Source organism: Typopeltis vanoorti, chromosome 16 (genome assembly GCF_054136105.1).
Source record: "Typopeltis vanoorti isolate ZY-2024b chromosome 16, IOZ_Tvanoo_1.0, whole genome shotgun sequence".
NCBI classification, from domain to species: domain Eukaryota; kingdom Metazoa; phylum Arthropoda; class Arachnida; order Uropygi; family Thelyphonidae; genus Typopeltis; species Typopeltis vanoorti.
Genome location: NC_143564.1, coordinates 3,969,400 through 3,991,615, shown reverse-complemented (window position 1 = coordinate 3,991,615; position 22,216 = coordinate 3,969,400). Strand labels below are relative to the sequence as shown.

Here is a 22,216-nt window from a genome sequence, read left to right as displayed (position 1 = left end):
GTGTCAAAATATGCAGATGATTAGGTATCCCACTAGCCAATAATGAAGCAAAATTGCAATATTCTGTACACCATTAAAAGTCTCACTGCTGAAAAATTTAATATGGAAATATCAACTTTCAAGGAAAGCAACCAATTCAAAGTAAAATATGTACTGGAAATACAATTCTTGAGTAAATAAAAAAGTAAACTACTGTAATTATCTTGATTATAGTTTAATTAAAAGAGAAAATGACATTAACAGTAAAATTAAAAAGTACAGCAGAGAACTTAGAGAACAGTCCATGAAGCTTTTAATCCAACAAAAGTACATAGGCATACCAAAATTTAAGCTTAGCCAGTGAATTTTGGTCAATTGTTAGAGCCTCTGCTATTAATCGCTCACCAAAACTTAAGCAACTTTGAGCACGGTTAGCAGCTAGAAGGGGATCAATCGTTCGATAGTGTTGGCACACTCTCCCTGATGAGTCTTTGCACTCCCTGGAGGTGTCACATCATCATCATAATAATAATAAGAGACTTTTGCAAGACCAATACTTACTATAGGAGTGAAGCCCGACCAATCACAAAACAAGATGACCAACAGCATATATCAGGTGAAATTTATGAGAACTATATGCCATACATTCATGTGTTAAGGCTTAAGTACTCGGAGGTTTAATGGAGTATTCACAGCATTGGAAAGGATTAGAAACTAATTCTAATGCTTCCAATATTTCATCTCAGTCACTGAGACATCTTCAGGGAGTACAAATATCACTTGTAAAACCCACACACAAAGACAACACAATACTTAATGAAACACATAGGTGACTCTAAAGTCAGTCCTATTTAGGTGGTGCATGTCTATAGGCATTTGTAGGTAGCCTAAGATGGAAACTGGGAACTCTGACAGTTATTGTTTCCCAAATTTTGGAAAGGTTCATGCATCCGAATTTGTTTAGATTAGGTTGATTTCTGAGTGCTGTGCTGCTACAGAATTCAAAAACAGTCTTTCCTTTTTAAATTTACTATGGTGGAGAATGGTGGTTTTCTTCCAGAAGATCTTGTGAGTTGTGTACAATACATCGTTTGCATGGCCAGATTGACCATAATCATGACTGCATATGTAAGATTTGTGTTCATCTAAATGAATACTGGCTGATCTACCTGTCTGTCCAAAGTAAGTCTTGCAGAAACATGGTACTTTATAAACTCCAGGGACTGAGAGAGGAAGGAGCTGATCTTTGGTACAACGGGTAATGGTAGTGTTACGTCTCGTGTCCTCTTCTTTTACATTATTTCCTTTTACTTTCTATCCTATCATTCCTTAAATTCTATGCTTTATATATCTCTCATACGTATCAGAGATTTCGTTGCCGACAAATTTATTTTAAGAACGACTGCGCCAGCCGGCAACTAATTTCTGATATTCAAATAGTTAACATTAATTAACATAGGGATCACGTGATGTGCAGCGGTTTCCCCCTTTCTTTCTTACATGAATTGTTTCCCCCCCTTTACTCATACAGGTCCGAAAGTTATTATAAGTGGTAAGTCAGTCTCAGAACAACAGAACTCCTGAACTTTGATATAAAAGAATACATTTATTAAAACACTAGTATGGATACACTTTTGAATAATCATTCAAGATACTTTAAATAAAAATATCAATGCTAAGTTACCTTCTTTGAACTAAATTGAGAGTCTGAACTCCCCCCCCCCCTCTTTAGATTAAGATATCCAAAATTTCAATCTCTGTGCTTAAGCAATTTAAATATATTTCTCTGTCTTATAATTAAGCTCAGACTCGGCTTATCCGTACAGGGTTACTCAATGCTCATTTTCTAAGCACAATTAGATATAAACTTTATACATGGCATATCAAACTCTTTCTAACTTATATTCTAACATGGAAAACAAATTTCAATTCTGCAAAATCTCTATGCCCCACATTTTAAGTGAAAATCAGGCTAATATCTAACACTATAGCAAATAGCTTCTTCCTGACAAACAGTTCAAAAGTTAGGTTCCCTTCTCGGCACAAGCTTGGAATGGCACTGGCTTACTTGACACAGACAATTAGTCCAAACAGTCATTAAGGCACTATGGGTAAGATAATGTATGGAGCTCCTCAAATTCTTGGCTCCTTTTCTTTCTTAGGTTTACAATTCTAGAGTATATATGAAAGGGTTGTACATTACCATCTTGTCTTTTTTTGGGGGGGTTTCCTTAACTTCTCCCACGCTTTCACTTCCGTATTCCCTTAGCCACATGTTTCTTATGCTTTCTTCGAAGGTTGCCCTTCGCTGGCTTTACATTGGCGTGGTTCACCAATGGCTCCTTACTGAAATTCTGACTTCATTCCTTAGGTAGCTTTATTCGGCTCGGTTACAACAGCAACTGGAAGATTGTTGCTGGGCACCAGTGACAAGCTTCCTCAGCTATCCAGGCTTGGACGGGAACACAGGAACAGAAAACAAGAGAGCGTTTCAGTCTCACGCCGCACCTTATATGTCCCCTGCGAGCACCCTCTCTCGTTGACTATGTCACATACTTTGCTACGGCCGATTGGTCACCTTAATTCTGAACTGTTTTAACATGGTTCTAAAACATAGATCTCTTAAGCACATTAAAGAACAACAATTTTGGTCCTGAAACAAAGTTTTCCTTTGCTTATTTTACAAGGACAATGTTAGTTCTAAACACAGATTTCCTTAGCTTCTTTAATATTAATAATCTCAGTCGAGTTGATATACCTTTGAGTGAATATATATACAGTACTCCTTTAGCCCTGTTCTTGGAAGTATAAGCATGTCCTTATTCTTAGGTTTTCATTGTCTCTGTGTTGGGTGGGAAACAAATTGCCTTACGGAGTGAGTCAGTCCTTTTTCCAACACAACAGTAGCAAGTTTCTGGTGGGGCTTAAAAGCTGTGTGGAGATTGTTCTTTTTTAATGACCTCGCTATTTTTTCTGATGTGCTATGGATGTAGAGGATGATAGCATTTCTGAAATCCTTATAAAGAGATGGCCGAGGAATGGGGAGGAACTGATTATTTTTTTTTAAATTCTGTAATCACTGTAGCCAATTGGATAGATGAGGCAAAATAGAGTATACATCATCTACGTAACCAAATAGAAGATTTGAGAGGGGTGAGTCTATGGCTTGTTTTTCAAAATTTTCCACGAAAAAATTGGCAAAGGGATGAAAGGTAGGAATCCATTGCAGTTCCCTTTATCAGTTTGTAAATTTTGTTCTTTCGAAAAAATAACCAGAATTTATGGTATTGGAATCTGGCATTGCAGAACATGTATCGAACACAACTCATAGGATCTTCTGGAAGAAAACCACCATAGAAAATTCATCAAACAAATCAAGATGGCATCAGACACCTACAGGCATTGAACCATGGTTGTTGTTGATTGTTGACTGAAATTTAAAAAAAGGAAAGATTGTTTTTGAAATCTGCAGCAGCACTCAGAAATCAACCTAATCTAAACAAATAAGGATACATAAAACATCCCAAACTTTGGAAAACAATAATTGTCAGAGGTCCCAGTTTATAACTAAGGTCACTCACAAATGCCCATTGAGGGTGCACCACCTTGATAAGACTTTAGAATCACCCAAGTATTTCATTAAGTATTGTGTTGTCTTTCTGTGTAAGTGTTACAAGTGATATTTGTACTCTCTGAAAATATTGGACGCATTAAAATTAGTTTTAATGCTTCAATACTCCATTAAACCTTCAATATGATGCCCTAACAGACAGATACTAATGATTCATGGTGAATAAATCGCACACAAAGTAAGACAATATGGTAAGTCGAAACTGCGTTTATCTAGGCAATTAAATCAGCTGGTCTTTCTAAAAAGATGTAGGGATACAAAAGTGATATCTAACTATGTCAAACTAAAAATCAAATTTCAGTCAAAAAAAGCCTCTATATATACAAACGTGCCAACCTTGCATTACTGTGAGAAAAGAATGCTGCAATGTGTGCCAGTCTCTCAATGGTGGTGTTTGTCATTGAGAGACTCAATGACAAATACAATCTGAGCTCTTGGCGATGCTCACCCCTGAAGTTTGGTCCATTCTCTCAGAGATCTCAAAAGCATCCACACAAAAAGAATTCCTAAAAATAAACACGTCAAAAAGGTATAACATTCTGTGTAAATCTAAATTGCAACAGCAAATTCAACTGCTCTATACAGTAGTCAATCTATCATCGAAAAGTCTCAATGAAGATGTTGTCAGCACCCTAAGCCTTCACCACACATTGCATTGAAAGAAGTGCCGTCACTAGATCTAATGTACAAGATAGAATATAGAATCTGTCACTTAGCTCTGGAAATAGCCAACAACATCAGACTTCATGTTGCCCATATTCTCTCCCAGTTGTCACCTCCAAAATGTAATCTGTCTTCTAGTCACCTCTCTGCTCTCAGAAAGTTACAGAAAGATAAAGGTACTGTCATCACCAGAGCAGATAAGGGTAATGCCATGGAATATAATTGAAAAATGAATATTATTCTCTGAGATCATGCTACCCCACTAGATCAAACAGAAACAGAAGTTAAAAAATTAAAAAACTTACTTGAAAAAGAATCTTCCTGGCCACCAGACGTTACAGAAAATCTCTCTTAAACCTCACTGGACTTACCACATCCCATATAAAAAACTCTACCTATTTTAAAACCTTGATTGAAAATCTAACTTTAAATAATACACAGGGTCATCACCAGATTAGATTGCGGCTTGAGGCAAACAATAAATATTGCCCCTGATGGATTATAAGAGAAAAATATAAGAAAATCTCCAATTGCTATTTTGTTTTTATTACAAGAGAAGCATTAATGCAAAATGATGGGCAAATGAATGGGGGTTTCAGTTTAATGCAGCAAAATGTAAGGTCTTGAGGTTTGGGAAAAACATCGATGGGATGCTGCATACTCTATGGGAGGAGTTATACTGGCAGAAGTAGGAGAGACAAGAGATCTGGGGTTGATGATTGATAGAAACCTGAAGTTTAGGGGACATATTGCAAAGGTGGTGAAGGTAACACAGAGGATTGCTGCAATTATGAGGACACTGACCTGCAGAGATAAGAGGGTTATCATTCTGTTGTATAAGTCTCTGATCAGACCACACTTGGACTATTGTTCTCAGATTTGGTCCCCAGGATTTGAAGGGGATAAATTAACTGTGGAAAGGATACAAAGACGGATGACAAAGATGGTTTCAGGACTGTACAAGCATAGTTATGAGGATCGGCTGAGGGAATATGGACTGCAGAGTTTGGTGGATAGAAGAAGGAGAGGTGATATGATTGAGACTTTTAAACTGTTGAGAGGTGGCTACAGGGTTGACACTGGGGAGTTCTTTTGCTTGGTTGAACAGCAGGAAGGAGTGATGACAAGAGGCCATCCCTGGAAGTTACAAAAGGAAACTGTGAGCAAGAGGGTAAGGAGTGGTTTCTTTGTGTGGAGGGTGGTTGAACCGTGGAATGCATTGCCTGATGGAATCGTGGGAGCGAGAACGGTCAATGAGTTTAAGGAGTGGTATGATACACTTTGTGTTTCTTAGGGGGGACCTCCCCTCGATGAGTCTTGACAGACTTTATGTTCTTAGGAAGGACCTCCCACAATGAGTCTTTTGACTCCATGGAGGCCTGAATAATAATAATAATAATAACATTAATTAAATGTTTGCTCTACACAGATCGCACAATAAAACTGTTTATAAGCTCTTCTAAATTTGAATTATAAGCTATGTCCGTCTCTATCAATATAGCTGCTAGACTAACCATCTTTCTTGGGTCATTGCTGTTCGCAAATAATTTTTAATCAGTTTAAGCTTGGAAAAACTTCTTTCTGCACTTGCTATGCTAACAGGAATTATTAGCATAGCAACAGCGCCTACAGCAATATGGCTGAAAATGAGCGCCCTTATTAAGCGGCACCATGAAGAGGACTGCCGTTATGCTACACCTTGTCGATGGTATTGATAATACAAATATATTGGTAAAGTTTGACATCACTTCACTGTTTACCAATATTCTCTTAAATGATACCTTAACACTTCTGATATCTTACATCTCTTTTCCTTTACCATCAATTCTGGTTATTTTTCTTGGAAGAACAAAATTTACAAACAAATAAAGGTAACGTCTATGGATTCCTCCTCTCAGCTCTCCCTTGCCAATTTTTACATGAATAATTTTGAAAAATGACCAATAGACCCAGCCCCTCTCAAATCTTCTATCTGGTTAAGACACGTAGAGGATGTATTCTCTATTTTGCCCCATGGCTCAGACACATTAGGCTCCTTCCTCAGTCACCTCAATAGTCTACATCCAAGAATCCACTTTACGATGTAAAAGAAAAATAACAAGAGTTACCCTTCCTAGACACCTTACTAACAAGTCTTCCGAATGGTAACCTCTCCTTCACTGCATATAGAAAATCCACTCACACAGATAGATTCACAAACTTTCCCACCACCAACCCTCTCAACAATATGGCATCATAAAACTCTAACCAACCGAGTTCATAATCTTTGTTCTAGTGCAGTGGTTCTCAAACTTTTTTGTCTGGCGGCACACTAAAATCAATAAATAAATTTCACGGCATCCCTAGTATTTTTATAGAGATGCTTTTTATAGAGAGTAAAGTGCCGATTAATTGATTCTGAAAGACTCGCATATATAACCCATAAATAAATTGATATTACAGATACTAAAGATATGAAGGAAAGCGTGTTTAAAAGAAAACAGATTTTATTTAAACTAAAAAGGAAAAAGGAAAAACATTTATTTACGATGTCTCTCGTTATAGTTGGAATATATAACAATAAGAAAAACCTCTACTCACTGAATTTAACGACTTTAATATCGTACTTCGTTTATTCTCACCGATGACAAAAGACTCATGATTTTTGTTTAGGGGAAATGATCATGTATAATACTTGTCACACTGAACAGAGAAATACTAAAACAGACAGCAGGACAACTAACCATTCATTAGTTCATTTTCCCCAGTATTTATGTGCCGTCACATATCTAGTTACTACGACACACGGTGATCTAATGAAATCCCAGGATATAATATAAGAGTGATACAAAAAATTATAATTTTTATATACGCTTCATCCATTAAAATCAAAATATATAATTTTTTTTTGTTTTTGATTTAGTTATTTGTGGCAATTGAATATTTTGCATTTTTCAAATAAACGATTCAAAATTTCGCAGCACCCTTGTGGCATACTTGCAGGACTTTTGAATTGAAATATTTCTGAATCGTTTATTTGAAAAAAGCAAAATATTCAATTGCCACAAATAACTAAATCAAAAACAAAAAAATTATATATTTTGATTTTAATGGATGAAGCGTATATAAAATCATCATTTTTTGTATCACTCTTATATTATATCCTGGGATTTCATTAGATCACCACGTGTCGTAGTAACTAGATATGTGACGGCACATAAATACTGGGGAAAATGAACTAATGAATGGTTAGTTGTCCTGCTGTCTGTTTTAGTATTTCTCTGTTCAGTGTGACAAGTATTATACATGATCATTTCCCCTAAACAAAAATCACGAGTCTTTTGTCATCGGTGAGAATAAACGAAGTATGATATTAAAGTCGTTAAATTCAGTGAGTAGAGGTTTTTCTTATTGTTATATATTCACTATAACGAGAAACATCGTAAACAAATGTTTTTCCTTTATCCTTTTTAGTTTAAATAAAATCTGTTTTCTTTTAAACACGCTTTCCTTCATATCTTTAGTATCTGTAATATCAATTTATTTATGGGTTATATATGCGAGTCTTTCAGAATCAATTAATCGACACTTTACTCTCTATAAAAAGCAAATGACTGCAATCATGACTATGGTCAATCTGGCCATGCAAACCATGTATTGGACACAACTCAGATGATCATCTTGAAGAAACCGCCATGTTCCAGCATAGTAAATTTAGAAAGGAAAGACTGTTTTTGGATTCTGCAGCTGCACTTAGAAATCAACCTAATCTAAACAAATTCAGATGTATGAAAATTCCCAAATAATGCAAAATTTGGGAAACAATAATAATTATCAGAGGTCCTAGTTTCCACCCTAGGCTGTCTACAAATGGCCATAGAGCGCACACCACCTAGATAGGACTTTAGAATCACTTGTGTTTTCATTAAGTACTGTGCTGTCTTTGTGTGTGTTTTACAAGTGATATTTGTACTCCCTGAAGATATCTCATTAGTTTTTAATCCTTTTCTAGTACTATCAATATTAGATTAAACCTCCAACCTCAAGCCATACATTACTGCATTGGATGAAAAACAAAGATATAATGAATAACAAAATATGATTATTATAATACAATGCATTCAGTATTACTGAATGTATTGTATTCTGTTGTACTGTATTGTATGCTGCAACCAAAAATGGTAACAGCATGTAAATAGAACAGACAGAAATTTGATACATCGATAGGTTATAGGTTCTTTGATACCTTCCAGAGAAAGAAAACTACCATGAAGGCCAATGAAGAGATAGTTTCGGACCATAACAAGCCATTAGGCCTACTACTGAACAGGATGATTATATATTAAAATCAAACAATAAAAAGAATTTATTTCTTGTTAACTACATGCACCTTTTTATCAAGCTATGTATAACTGACACGTTTCATTTTATAATGCCATATCAAGATTAAAAACCATGTAAGTTTGCAGTGTTAACCTCCACAATCAAACTGCTTCTTTCTCATGTTTTCCACATTCACAATCCTCCTCTCTTAACTTCACTCCACTTCCCATGAGATTGTTATAATCATATGACTGCAATTTTAATCTATACTACTAACAAAATCAAACAATTAAAAGAATTTATTTCTTGTTAACTACGTGCACCTTTTTATCAAGCTATGTATAACTGACACGTTTTATTTTATAATGCCATATCAAGATTAAAAACCATGTAAGTTTGCAGTGTTAACCTCCACAATCAAACTGCTTCTTTTTCATGTTTTCCACATTCACAATCCTCCTCTCTTAACTTCACTCCACTTCCCATGAGATTGTTATAATCATATGACTGCAATTTTAATGTATACTACTAACAAAAATTCATCTTTTTTTTTTTTTTGATACTTTACTTTGTAATGGCAGATAAAATTTTGCATAAAGGTTTTTCTTGATGTTCTCTACTGAGCAGAATTTGAGATGAAAGTTAGCTTGTGTACATAATGCAAGTCATTCATGAGTAAAGTCAGTGCATGGACCAAAGTATTTTTATTATTATTATTTGACACCTCCAGGGAGTCCAAAGACTCATCGAGGGAGAGTGTGCCAACAGCATCGAATGATTAGACCCCTTCCAACTACTAACCACGCTCAAACTTACTTAACTGAGCCATTAGTATCAGAGACTCTACCAATCGACCTGCCTTACAGATTTTTGGTAAATTGATACAGCCATACTTGTTGAGCTTTGAAGCATGTTTTACAGCTGTTGCTGATTCCAAAAACAATATCTCTGACTTATGATTTCTGTGTAGCACTTTTGTTTTCTTTCATTTGATCCTGTGTGAAGGGGTATCCAAGGCATCGTCTGCTACACTTGACTTGCCATAATGCTTAAACAAAATATTAATGAAAACAAGAATAGAATTTATCAAATAAGAACATACAGAACACAGCACCATATTGTGTCGATTTATTTTTATCATTACTATTTAAGTGCTTCCATAGAGTCTAAGACTTCATCATAACAGCTATCTCACCTCTAATTTTCTCATTCCTTGACAATGTACTCATTGTTCTTATACCTCCCAATCCATTCACTCACCAGGAGAAAAAAAAATCCTAGACCCCCATACACCCTTCCTAACCATACACAGTGTTGACGATGAAGGTGTTATCCAAAAACAAAATATAAAACACTTTCTACATCTTCCCTAAACAGAGATATCCCCCCCACTCTCCAGTTTTATCCTTTTTCTTCCTTGCAGGAGCTGCAAGGATCTCTCCACCATCTAACTTTGTCCACCCAGGTAATATACCAAATCTGATGTACCCATAACTTATCCCATGTAGGCAAAACAGGATGAACAATTCCAATAAAAAGAAAAATCCAAATAACACATTAAATTCAATAATCATGGAAATCAGGCCTTTCTAATCATGCACTTAAAATATGCCACAGAACTGAATGGAAAGACACCTATCCACTCCAAAACCCGGTATGGACACAAATTCAAATGTGCCCACAAGATATTAATCAATCATCCTCATCTCAACAAGAGTGATAGCTTAATTATTATTATTATTATTATTATTATTATTATTAATAAATAAAGGAGAGATCGGTGTCATCCTCAGATAAGCTTACATATAAGCTTCGAGGATGAAAGCAGAGAAATTAGTTCTCATCCAAGATGTATCATATGTAACCAAATGCATATAATGTACATATCACATGTAAACCAATGTATGTAATATATGTATTATATGTAAACAAATATATGTAATGTAAGTATCATATGTAAACAAATGTAAGTAATGTATCATATATAATCAAATGTATGTAATGTATGCAATATAGAGTGATTATATCCATTGATATTGTATATATAGAGTGTAAAAATTGCAAAGAAACATCTGTAATAATCATCATGAATATTATAATAATATACATTGTAAACAGTTATTGTTATTATTATTATTTAAAAAAAAACTTTATGTACGAGAAAGTATTTGTTATGCATAATTGTGTTCATACAATGTATGTAATTTATCTGAGAAATAATAAAAAAAAAATTTTTTTTTTAAATATTTTTATTAGGCCTTCATGGAGTTAGGGGGTCTCCACACACAGCTCATCATACTGTGACTTGATGCATTCCCTGTCTCCACACTCACCACATTTCCAAGTGATGCATTCCAACCACACACAACTCTCCAAACAAAAAAACCTACTAATCACTCCCTTGCTCACTACCTTCTTATACAGCTTCCAAGGATGGACTCTTGTTCTTCCTCTGTCTCCACCCATTCTATGACAAATCTGATCCATATTAATCTGGTAATAACCCCTTACCAACTTATATGTCTCAATCATGTCTCCCTCCCCTCATCCTTCTATCCACTAGACTCTGAAATTTGCATTCCCTTATATTTTCATTCCAGATCAGAAACCACCTTAGTCAATCATCTCTGAACTCAATCCAGAATCTCTTCATCCTTTTGAAAACCTTGTGACCAAATCGGCACCCAGTAATCCATATGTGGTCTAATCAAAGCCTTATACAACAGAATCATAACATCCTTACTAATACATGTCCATGTTCTCTGCATCATTCCCATAATCCACAGTACCATCCTCACAATTTTAGTAAAATGTCCTTGAAAGATGCCTCATCTCCTCCACCTCCTCTAAGATATCCACACCAATCATACTCTGCATCCTATCTGTGCTCCCCAAACTTTAAAACCTTAAACTTTGCTACATTAAACTGGGCAGTTGCATTCATTTAAAAATTGTTAAATACGATTGAACTATCTGTACCCCCCCCCACACATGGCATCTCTTTCAAAAGACAACATAACTCTAAACCAACCAAAACACAAATAAATTAATACAAATGCACAATCGGCAACAATTCTCAATGCCTGGACTTCAAGTAAAACATATTGTAATCCTAGTCCACATATTGATATAAAAACCAGTGTTCTTCCAGCAAGATCACGTGACTCTTCAAAATTAAATTCCAGCCAATACTTTACTCATAAATATTTTTCATTTATTTATTTATTTATTTATTTCTATTTTTAGCAAACTTGATAAAAAGGGGAGAGAAGAAAATATGAGACAGAATCAGACAAAAACTGAAATATAAACAGCTGAAAGAAACGGAAAATATTATAAACATTTGGAATAATATCAAGGATATAATGAACATAGTAGAGGAAAGATGTTGGAAGTTTTCCCCCACTGGTTAGACTATAATAAATTTAGTTTAATCCTTTATCCAAGTGTAAGCAAACAAAGTTTGTGCCTGAAGTATCTTCAGGACTGAGGCAACTCGTGATAAAGGTGCACTAAGCTCTCATCACTTGTCTTAGTATCTCCCATAATGCAAAATGATGAGAGCTTAGTCCACCTTTACGACGAGTTGCCTCAGTCCTGAAGATACTTCAGGCGCAAACTTTGTTTGCTTACACTTGGATAAAGTGTAAGCAAACAAATAATAAAACTATAATAAATTTATTATAGTCTAACCAATTGGAAAAAAAACTTCCAACATCTTTCTCTAATACAGAGTAATTTAATAATAAGGTGAGACACCTTTTGGCAACTCGTATAGGTAAATATGACTTCTCCATTACTTCCACTTTAGTATCGCTACCTCTGGGTCTGGCTCCCACTGAAGAGACCTAATTAAAGTCGCAGAGTCTGTCTCCCACTAAGTCTGGCTCCCACTGAAGAGATCTCGGTTTTCGGCAAGATAAGTACTTTGGTTTTCTTTCGTTTGTTTTTCAATTTCATTTATTTTTAAAGAAAGAATTTTGTCCCCACTGGCACTGGTTTCTTTTAATTAATATTAGGATTGCTGGTAGTACAGTTAGTATCTCCATTACGGGATTACTTTTAGCAGTATCACAGCCGCCATTTATAGTAGCTCAAACAAACATTTGCTTGTGGTGTAGAATTATTTCTGTATCACAGGATTATTTTATTCTTAGTCTTATGACTGAAAGTTTTTTTCTTCCAATTAAACGCAGAGGTTATAGTCTTTTTCCCACTTGAGATAATGGTACCAATTCCTCCAAGGGTGCGAACTCTAGGAATTAAAATTCCTGGATGTGAAGAAGCAAGACAGGTAACTAAGGTTTTAAAAGAGACAGTCAGTGCAAACAAGATTTATTCTTTCACCCCTTACGACAGAGGGAAATATTTAATTGTAGTTAAAGATATGGAAACACCTGTCTTTTTAGAACTTTCGTGGAAAGAGTGGGGGTTCCTGTAGAGCCAATTAGAACACCACATATATATCAGAAAGGCATAATGAAGAGTTCCAGGATCTTCCAATTCAGTCTAGTAAAGACGCTTTTAAGCAAACTACTTGGTAAAATCACAAAAAGTGCAAGACCAAATCAGTTAGAAATTAGCCCCAAAATTCCAGATCTGCAGGAGCAACTTTTCCAGTCAAATACTTATTGAACATCCGTTGAAATTACCAATAATGAACCTAAAATAACAACTGAACAGGTACACAATGAAATGCAAAAACATTCTACTGTTCTACAAGGAGAAACTGGAGAAGAAACAGAAAAGCAAGTAAGACAACTGAAAGAACTTAATATGCAGACAAGATCATCAAAAAGGAAAGATGAATTAATAAAAAAAATTGAAGATAAACAAAAAAAAAACATTTTTTTTAAAAAGAACTACAACTAAAAGAAAAATAAGTAATAAAAAATGTAAAGATGACTGCGGATCATCAAATGAAAACTCTTCAGGCTCAGAAGAGTTTATGGATTATGAAGAACCAACTCATGCTAATAAAGAGAAAGTAAAAGATACAATTAAAGAAATATAATAAAGTTTACTGATTCAAAGTTTTCTCAGTACAGTTATCATCTACATCAGGGATGGCCAACTTCATTCTATACGAGGGCCAATATATGATGAATGGTAGCGTCATGGGCAGCACACTTTGAGACAGAACTTAAAAAAAATAAACTGCTTTTTTTTCAAGGCAATAGTTATATGTATCGAATTACTACATTTGTTAAATCATTTTATTACTGGGAGAACAATATAAAATACTTGATTGATTTAAATATAAGTTGTTAAATTAAATTTAATTACATATTTCTGGTTTTTTTTTACATGTAACCCAACTTAATGAGAACACTGTGGGCGTTCATGTGCAGCAACAAGTTCATCAAAGTCGATTTTCAATGATGATGATGATATTCGTAACAAATCCTGAAGGTGATCATTCCGTGTTGAGAATATAAATTGTTTCCATCATCAGAAATAATGAATATAAGCAGTATATCAATCAGAAAATCTGCGGTCGAAACTAGCTAAATTGATACATATAATTTAATATAGTTTTTATCCTGCTGTGGGCCACACAAAATCACTCACGGGCCGGATGTGGCACTGCTGTTGGCTATGATCTACATGAAAAGAAAATAACTAGCTTCCAAATAAAAAATGATAGCAATGAAATTGAAGTAATGGAAAGCAAATGGAAAAATCTGGAAAACAGTTTACAGAAGGGATACACAATTGCTTCTTCACAGATTGAAGACTCATCAGGTTCATCCAAAATTTAGAAGTTAAAGACTTACCAGTCACACTTCAATAATCATAGCATCAACTTTTTGCATTGCCTCATTAAATGTGCAAGGATTCCATACGCAAATTAAACAAGAAACTATATGTAAACTTATGCTACGTCATAATATCAGGTTGTTGTTTCTCCAAGAAACACACTTCTGCAGATATAAAAAGTTTAACAGACAGATATCCACTTCATTCTTATTGGAGCTTTGGAAGATAAAACAGAGCTAGAGTAGGAGTTCTTATTCTTTCTTCCTGCCTTGGGTCATTCTGCAATATCCAAAGGGATGCAGAAGGGAGAATCTTGACAATTAACTAGAAATACTGTGTGTAATAAGGTTTATAAATGTTTATGCTCCATCCAATGGAACAATTAGACGAAAATTCTTCCAGGAAGAATATTCGTCTAACTGTTGGAGGACACCCCAGGAGTGGAAAAGTGGGATATGCACAGTTAAAAACATGTCTTGACAATGCTCAACAAGTAGACATATGGAGGATTTGCAATCCTAATCTCCAGGAATACATACATGAATCAAGGTATTGGTACTCGTATTGATCAAATTTATATCTCTTCTTCACTTATAAACAGGATAATTCAGATAAAACATCTTGACATCAACATGTTCAGATCATAATCCAGTTATACTTAAGTTCCACTGCATGGAAAAAGTAGAGATCTCTTCTGGACCATGGAAACTTCCATCAAATTTTCTGTAGATCTTTTCAACTAAATTCCAGACCCTCTGTTTGAATTGGAATAATGTTACCTGGTATTGGGATATGTGGTTAAAATTCAAACGAGGAGAAAAGCAGAATCTCCCAAAGTTGGAGAGAATGACCATGTGGTTTTGACTTGGAAGATGAACAGACATGCAGGTGTATCAAAGGAAAGGGAACATATGTGGAATTATAAGGCAGATGATTATAATAGTCTTAGGTATCAACTAGGGGCAGTTCCATGGAGGGCAGAATTGGAAGGCCAGGATATCATTAGTGCTTGGGAAATTGTGAAAGAATATTTGTTAGCAGCAATAGTAAGCTATATTCCACAGGTGAAGAAGTAGACACAATTTTGTGTAAAGTGGATGACAAACAATATCAAAGAGGTAATGCAGTTGAAAAAGAGATTATGGAAAAGATATAAGGAGAGGGGTGGAGGTCAGATACACAAAGAATATAAGACGAGGGCCAGGAGAGTGACCAGAATGGTGAGGAAGGAAAAACTGGAATGAGAAGTGATTGGCACTAAGATCCAAAGAAACTCCAAGGGAATTTTTTAGCTATGTGGCCAGTAGGCGGCGAAACGATAGTGGAAGAATGACATTGTGGGATAAAAATGGGAATAGAGTGACTGATGCAGAGGACATAGTAGAATTGTTCAATGAGCACTTTATTGGAGTATTTCATCCTGAAGGAGATTTTAATACTAGAGGGATAGGGCAGTTTCAGGGTTTAGAGGTGCAAGTGGAGAGTATGTTCCAAATACTGAGTACTCTGGATACCAGTAAAGCTGTTGGACTGGATGGTATTTCACTACGGTTTTGAGAGAATGTGCTAAAGAACTGACAGCTCCATTGATCTGGCTTTTCAATAAAAGTCTTGCTGCGGGAAAGGTACCCAGGAATGGAAGGAAGGTAAGATAATGACACTGCACAAGGGCTGTAGCAGACTGGAAGTATCTAATTATAGGCCTGTTTGTGTGTCATCAATAGTTGTTAAGGTCTTGGAGAAATTAGTGAAGGACCGTATATACAGCATTGGGCAGATGAGGGTAATGTTATCTGTCAGAATCAACATGGATTTGTTAAGGGGCACTCTTGCTTTAGTAATATGATTGCCTCTTACAATAAAGTAACAAGAGCAGTTGATGAGGGAAAGGCATATACTATCATTTTTTTGGATTTTGCAAAGGCGTTTGACAGGGAGCCACATGATAAGCTGATATTTAAGTTGCAGCACACAGGTTTAAATGTTGGGTTAGTCAAATGGATTCAGGATTGGCAGACTGATAGGTATCAGAGAGTTGTGTATGGTGGGGTAATATCAAGGAAACAGAAGTTTACAAGTGGGGTTCCACAGTGCTCAGTACTGGGACCTGTATTGTTCAACCTTTACATCAATGATATTGTCAATGGATTGCTAAGGAACATTCAGTTGTTGGCAGATAATGTGAAGCTGGGAAGGGTTATCAGTAATAGTGCAGATGTGGCAGCCCTGCAAGGGGATTTGAATAAATTAGACAGATAGGCAAATGAATGGGGGTTTCGGTTTAATGCAGCAAAATTTAAAGTCTCGAGGTTTGGGATCAATCAATGGGAGGATGCATACTCGATTGGAGGAGGTAGGGGAAACAAGAGATCTGGGGTTGATGATTGATAGAAAACTGAAATTCAGGTAGCATATTGCAAAGGTGGTAAGGGTAACTCAGAGGATTGCTGCAATACTGAGAAGAACGCTGACCTGCAGAGATAAAGGAGTTATCATTCCATTGTATAAGACCCTGATTGTTATCAGATTTGGTCCTCAGTATTTGAAGGGGATAAATTGACTGTGAAAAGGGTACAGAGGCAGATAACAAAGGTGGTTTCAGGACTGTACAATATGAGTTATGAGGATCGACTGAGGGAATGTGGACTGCAGAGTTTGGTGGATAGAAGAAGGAAAGGTGATATGATCGAGACTTTTAAACTGTTGAGAGGCAGTTACGAAAGGAGGCGAGCAAGAGGGTGAAGAGTGGTTTCTTTGCGTGGAGGGTGGTTGAACCTTGGAATGCATTACCTGATAGAATGGTTGGAGCGGGAGCAGTCAATGAGTGGTATGATAAACTTTTGTGTTTCCTAAAATCGACCTCCGACGATGAGTCTTTTGATTCCATGGAGGCCTGGATAATAATAATAATAACAATGGGGGAAGGAACAGACTTTCCTCAAAAGAAAAAGTTGAAAGATCTGTATAAAGAGAGAAACTGGTTTGTAACAAAACAATGCAATGGCATAGAATTAAGCAACATCATTAGAAAGATTAACATAGGGATAGAACTAGAAAGGAAGAAACAAGTAGAAGAAAGAAATTTTAAGATAAGAATACAACAGTACTTAGCAGATAGCCCTTCAGCTGCATTCTTCAAGAAATAATTTAAAAAATTTCGCAAAGAAAGGACTATCACTCAAATCTGTGTTGATGGAGAATACATGTCCACCACTAAAGACATCCTCGACTCCTTCAAAAACACTACAAAAATCTGTTTGAAGACAATAGTACTGTTGGAAATTATAGCTCTTGGAGCATTAATAGCCTTCCTGTTCATATCCGAGATGGGCTTGACAGACCCATTACAACATCTGACCACAACCTATAAAGAATGCCAACAAGAAAATCCCCAGTACCTAATGGTCTAGGGATAGAACTAATACTGATTACAAGATATTTTTCCACATTATCAATAACAGGCTCAAAGTGGGAATGAGATACATAATTAAAAGCACAAAGGTGTATGGAGTTCCAGGCTGAGCAGTAGAATTTAATTGCTTCTGCTACGAGATCCTGCTTAGTTAATATGAGAAACCAGTCAATGGCAGTGCTATCAGTAGAACTTACTCAAGTATTTGATAATGTCTGGCATCCCTTTCTGTTCCACATCCTCCCACTAATCGGTGTAGGTAAAAAACTGCTATCTGTTATCAAATGGAGCCTATGCCAATTCAATCACCTGCCTCCTAGTTAATGGGTTCCTGTCAGACCCAGTAAAAATTCAAAAAAGAGTCAAGCAAGGATGCCCTCTCAGTTCACTGCTCTTTGCATTGGTTCTTGAACCTTTCTTACAACAAATCAACAATACACATGCTGTGTGAGGAATAAAACAGTTCCTTCAACTATAAAGGGAAATAAGGTATTAGCATATGCCGATGATGTATTCGAAACTTTGAAGGATAATGATTCCATATATATATTTTTTGGTATTTTGGAAAAATTCAGCAAAATCAGCAGATTAATTATTAATGTAGACAAGACAAATTAAAAGTTTATGGAAAGTGGGATCTTGGAGGCATTCCTTTTGGACTAACCCCAAAAGAGAGAACCCCTCATTACACTTGGAATTCCCTTCTCCACTTACTCAATATTACCAGTCCAAGAACTTATATACAAGAACTTGGAAATATTAGAAGACTGGAAAATAGGGCTGCTCTCCTTTTCTTCCAAAGCCATAGTACTCAAAACCATAATCTTGCCTGCTCAGTTGTACATAATAAATATTACAGACATCACAGAAGCTGAAGAAAAGCAATTATATAGTAAACCTGTGCAATTTTTTTGGTCTAGCCGATACCAAGAAGTTAAAATAAAAAGGAATTTCTTCAACTATCAAAGAAGCATGGAGGATTTGGACTTCCAGTCTTAAAATTCTGCTATTTAAGCAATACCGCTTCAAAAATCCATAAAATATTGCAAACTAATCAAACATGTGCAGACCTTCTCCGGTACTACTTTGGTTTTCATCTTCCCTGTTTGGAGTTAATGATTATAAAGATTCAAAAGCTGAGATTGTTCCTGAATACTACAACACTTTGTGCTTAACTCGAAGATTGCTAAAACACTCTGGAATTGACATTCTTTCCTTTAAAAAAAGCAAAATTTGGTATAAAGAAATCTTTAATCTCTTTCACTGCAAAGTTCCACAGTTGGGTACTTTTTAAGAGAGGTTTTTTAAATAGTTCCATCCTCTTAAATCAATGTAGTCTTATAGTCAATTTCAGGGATGATTGGAGAGCAATCCCAGACAGGGAAGGCTAACTCAAGGCAGTTAACACAGATAGGGCTAACCACCTGGGTAAAGTCATCTTTGTGCTTTAGTTTCAATTGGTTTTTTGGTTGTTCATCTATATGAGATTGGTGAAAAAGAAAAACTGATAGCCTTTGGCTATGTGATGATATAAAAGATCTGAGGCCTTATCTCTCTCTCTCTCTCTCTCAAGCTATCTATCTGTCTTTTTTTCACCTAATACTATCAGGCTCTCTTGCACCCCCATACTAACTACTCTAGGCCTATGATGTGCAATCCTTTACTTTTTCACCTCAATAAAGGTCGAAACAAGTCTGGGTAGTGGCCCTTCCCTTAATGCATAGCATTATACATGTCCGCAAGGAGATGTGCTTTGCATTATGGGAGATACTAAGACAAGTGATGAGAGCCTGGTCCACCTTTACCATGAGTTGCCTCAGTCCTGAAGACACTTCAGGTGTGTTACGTCTCTTTTTATCTCTAATTTTGTATGACACTATTTGATTAAGTGATCTCTACTCTTTCTTTTACTTTGTTATGTAACTTGGCCTCTATCTGTTATCTTTATCCTTTATATACTTCTAAATCGTCTGTCTATTTTGAATATCAGATCTTATTGCTTATTAACAATTCTAAATTAGGGCCCCCAGAAATACCTGCTCTCTGATCTCTATAAGTCATCCCCAATTACTCAGACAAATTTATATTGTGCCAGCCTAAGCTTAAGGACAGAGTAAATCTCAGCCTAAGGATGGTTATAAAAAAATCAGATGCTACTAATATAATTCACTTGAAGTTAGAAGCCGTAGATATTCTAGTTTGTTCGCATTCGTGCCCCCTTTTCCATTCTTACATAGGATATCCCAGCGCACATATATAATCACCAGGTTCGTATTTTTATGAAGGGTCTAGGTCAGTCAACATGGTCAGAAAAACAAACACGAAAAGTAACAAATAATTTTAATGAATTCATAATAAATTACACTACAAAACAAATTGATATTAATGCTAGGTTAAATCTCTAACGTTTCTCTCACTTTCTCATTCTTAGATAAATGAATTTCTTAATCTTTATAATACAGATTCTTTCAACTTATCAAGTATTTAGTTTACAACTTATTGGAACCAGCTAGGTATTTAGCACATTATTAATTTCCCTCGAGTGGGTCACGACAAAATATCTAGTAAACTGATAGCTTTCAGAACTCAATCCAATGGTATAGAGTTATTCAACATATTTTAATTCTTCATGCTTCTTTTTATCACAAATTCGAAATACACTTTCTGCCGTTTCTGTTAGTCAATTTCTCTAAAAAGGCCTAGAATATGTAAAAGTACTTATCTATACTATCTCAGGTTCTCTCGGGATTTTCTCCGTCCTTCCTTCTTACGAAATTCTGGCTGTCTTGGTTCTGCTGCCATGTGGGAGTCACGTGCTCTCCCTGGATAGGGTGCTCAGTTTCTTTACTAAAGGTTTACGTCGATGTTATTCCTTACCGACGGCCTGCGTTCAAAATTTGCCGTGCTCTGTGGCGGTGCCATACTGGGATTTCTCGGAGATCAGCTCTTAAAGATAAGAACTGAATCAAGATGACCACTCGAAGCACACAGTGAGAATACAGGAACAAACAAAACCGGGGGGGGGGGGGGTTTCAATTCTGTGTTGCAAGTTTTATACGCTCCCCACGAGCGCCACCTTTCCGAGTTTGTCTTCTCCTTTCCGCCCTTCCGATTCGTCCCCGACTGGGTGACTTCATCGTTCCTCATACGATGAAGTCACCCAGTCGGGGACTTCAATTCCGGGAATGTATGTGTCTTGATGTTTTCTTAGAGGTAGCACCCATGGGCGCTTATGCTGCTTTTGTAGCATTAGGGTGACCTTTGCCCCTTCTTGCCGAATTATTGGCATTCTTTCACGTGTAGAAAAATCATTGATAATTACTCTTACATTAGCCCTTTTTGTTGACTTACAGTTACATTTAATATATAGATACATTAACTTCAATATAAACAGTTCTTATTTTAATTTGCAAGTTGTTATTTCTTTTAAGACATAGTTAAATTGTGCCAAAATGATAAGTATGCTTATTCAATGGAAAATTTCTGTTAGACTCTGGAAAGGTGACGTCATAAAGAATGAGGTCGCCCATGTCAGATATAACAGGTGCAAACTTTGTTTGCTTACAATTGGATAAAGGATTAAACTAAATTTATTATAGTAGAGGAAAAAACTCACTTGGAATTCAGAGTAAAATACAGAAAAAAAAAAAAGATGGGAAGGATGAAAAATGTGAATTAGCAGTCAAGAAAAAGAAAAGAGAAATAATTGGATTATTTCTCTTTTATTGAAACCCATCCAATATCATACTACACAGACATACAAAGAAAATAGCACAGAAGCCAAGAAATAATCAAAGGAAAAAAAATTACATAAACAGATTGAAGAAATCCAAAAGCAGTTTGCTTTACAATTCCATGTTTAAATTTCCATAGCTGTTGTAGTTATTCATGAGAAACTTCTGGAACATAAAACTACATAGCCACTTGAATGTAAATAAATAATTTACTAGCTTAAATTAATTACTTAAGCTGATGTTTCACAAGCTTCAGCTAACATCATCAGAGGCAATTTAACATTCCACAATCAGCGAAGTCAAACTAAAATGACCTGGATAACAAGGACAGTGACGTGGGTGGAGGGCGACAGTAGAACTCTTTGTGATGAGTCTTGTTGTTAATGCTGATGGGTAAACAGTGCTGTTCACCAAAATCTGTTTAAAATCACACCGTCTCTACTGCAGTTAACTAGGTTTTGTAGAACTTGTGCTGTTTTTAGGAGCAGTCTCTTTGATTTGAATTGGATGTTTGCATAGTCTAGCTTTCTTCCATCTTATGAAGTGGTCTTTCTCTATGGCATGTTGAGACAGTCTGCTTTTTGGTTCTCAATTCCAGATATATATTTTGTGTTCTTTTCTCCTGACCAGTAGTTCATCCTGTCTTCTGAAATTTTGGCAGACACCAGAGAAGGGAGAGAGGGTCTAGGCAATTCCTTGATTTGTCTCAGGCAAGTAGAAATTTTGTTCAGAGGT

The 22,216-nt window shown here is 35.9% G+C and overlaps 1 protein-coding gene across 7 annotated transcripts in view; it reads right to left on the bottom strand.

The window, feature by feature from the left end:
• Window positions 1–22,216, bottom strand: part of Ppox (protoporphyrinogen oxidase) — a 339,913-nt gene that overhangs the window by 69,309 nt on the left and 248,388 nt on the right. The window lies entirely within an intron of this gene.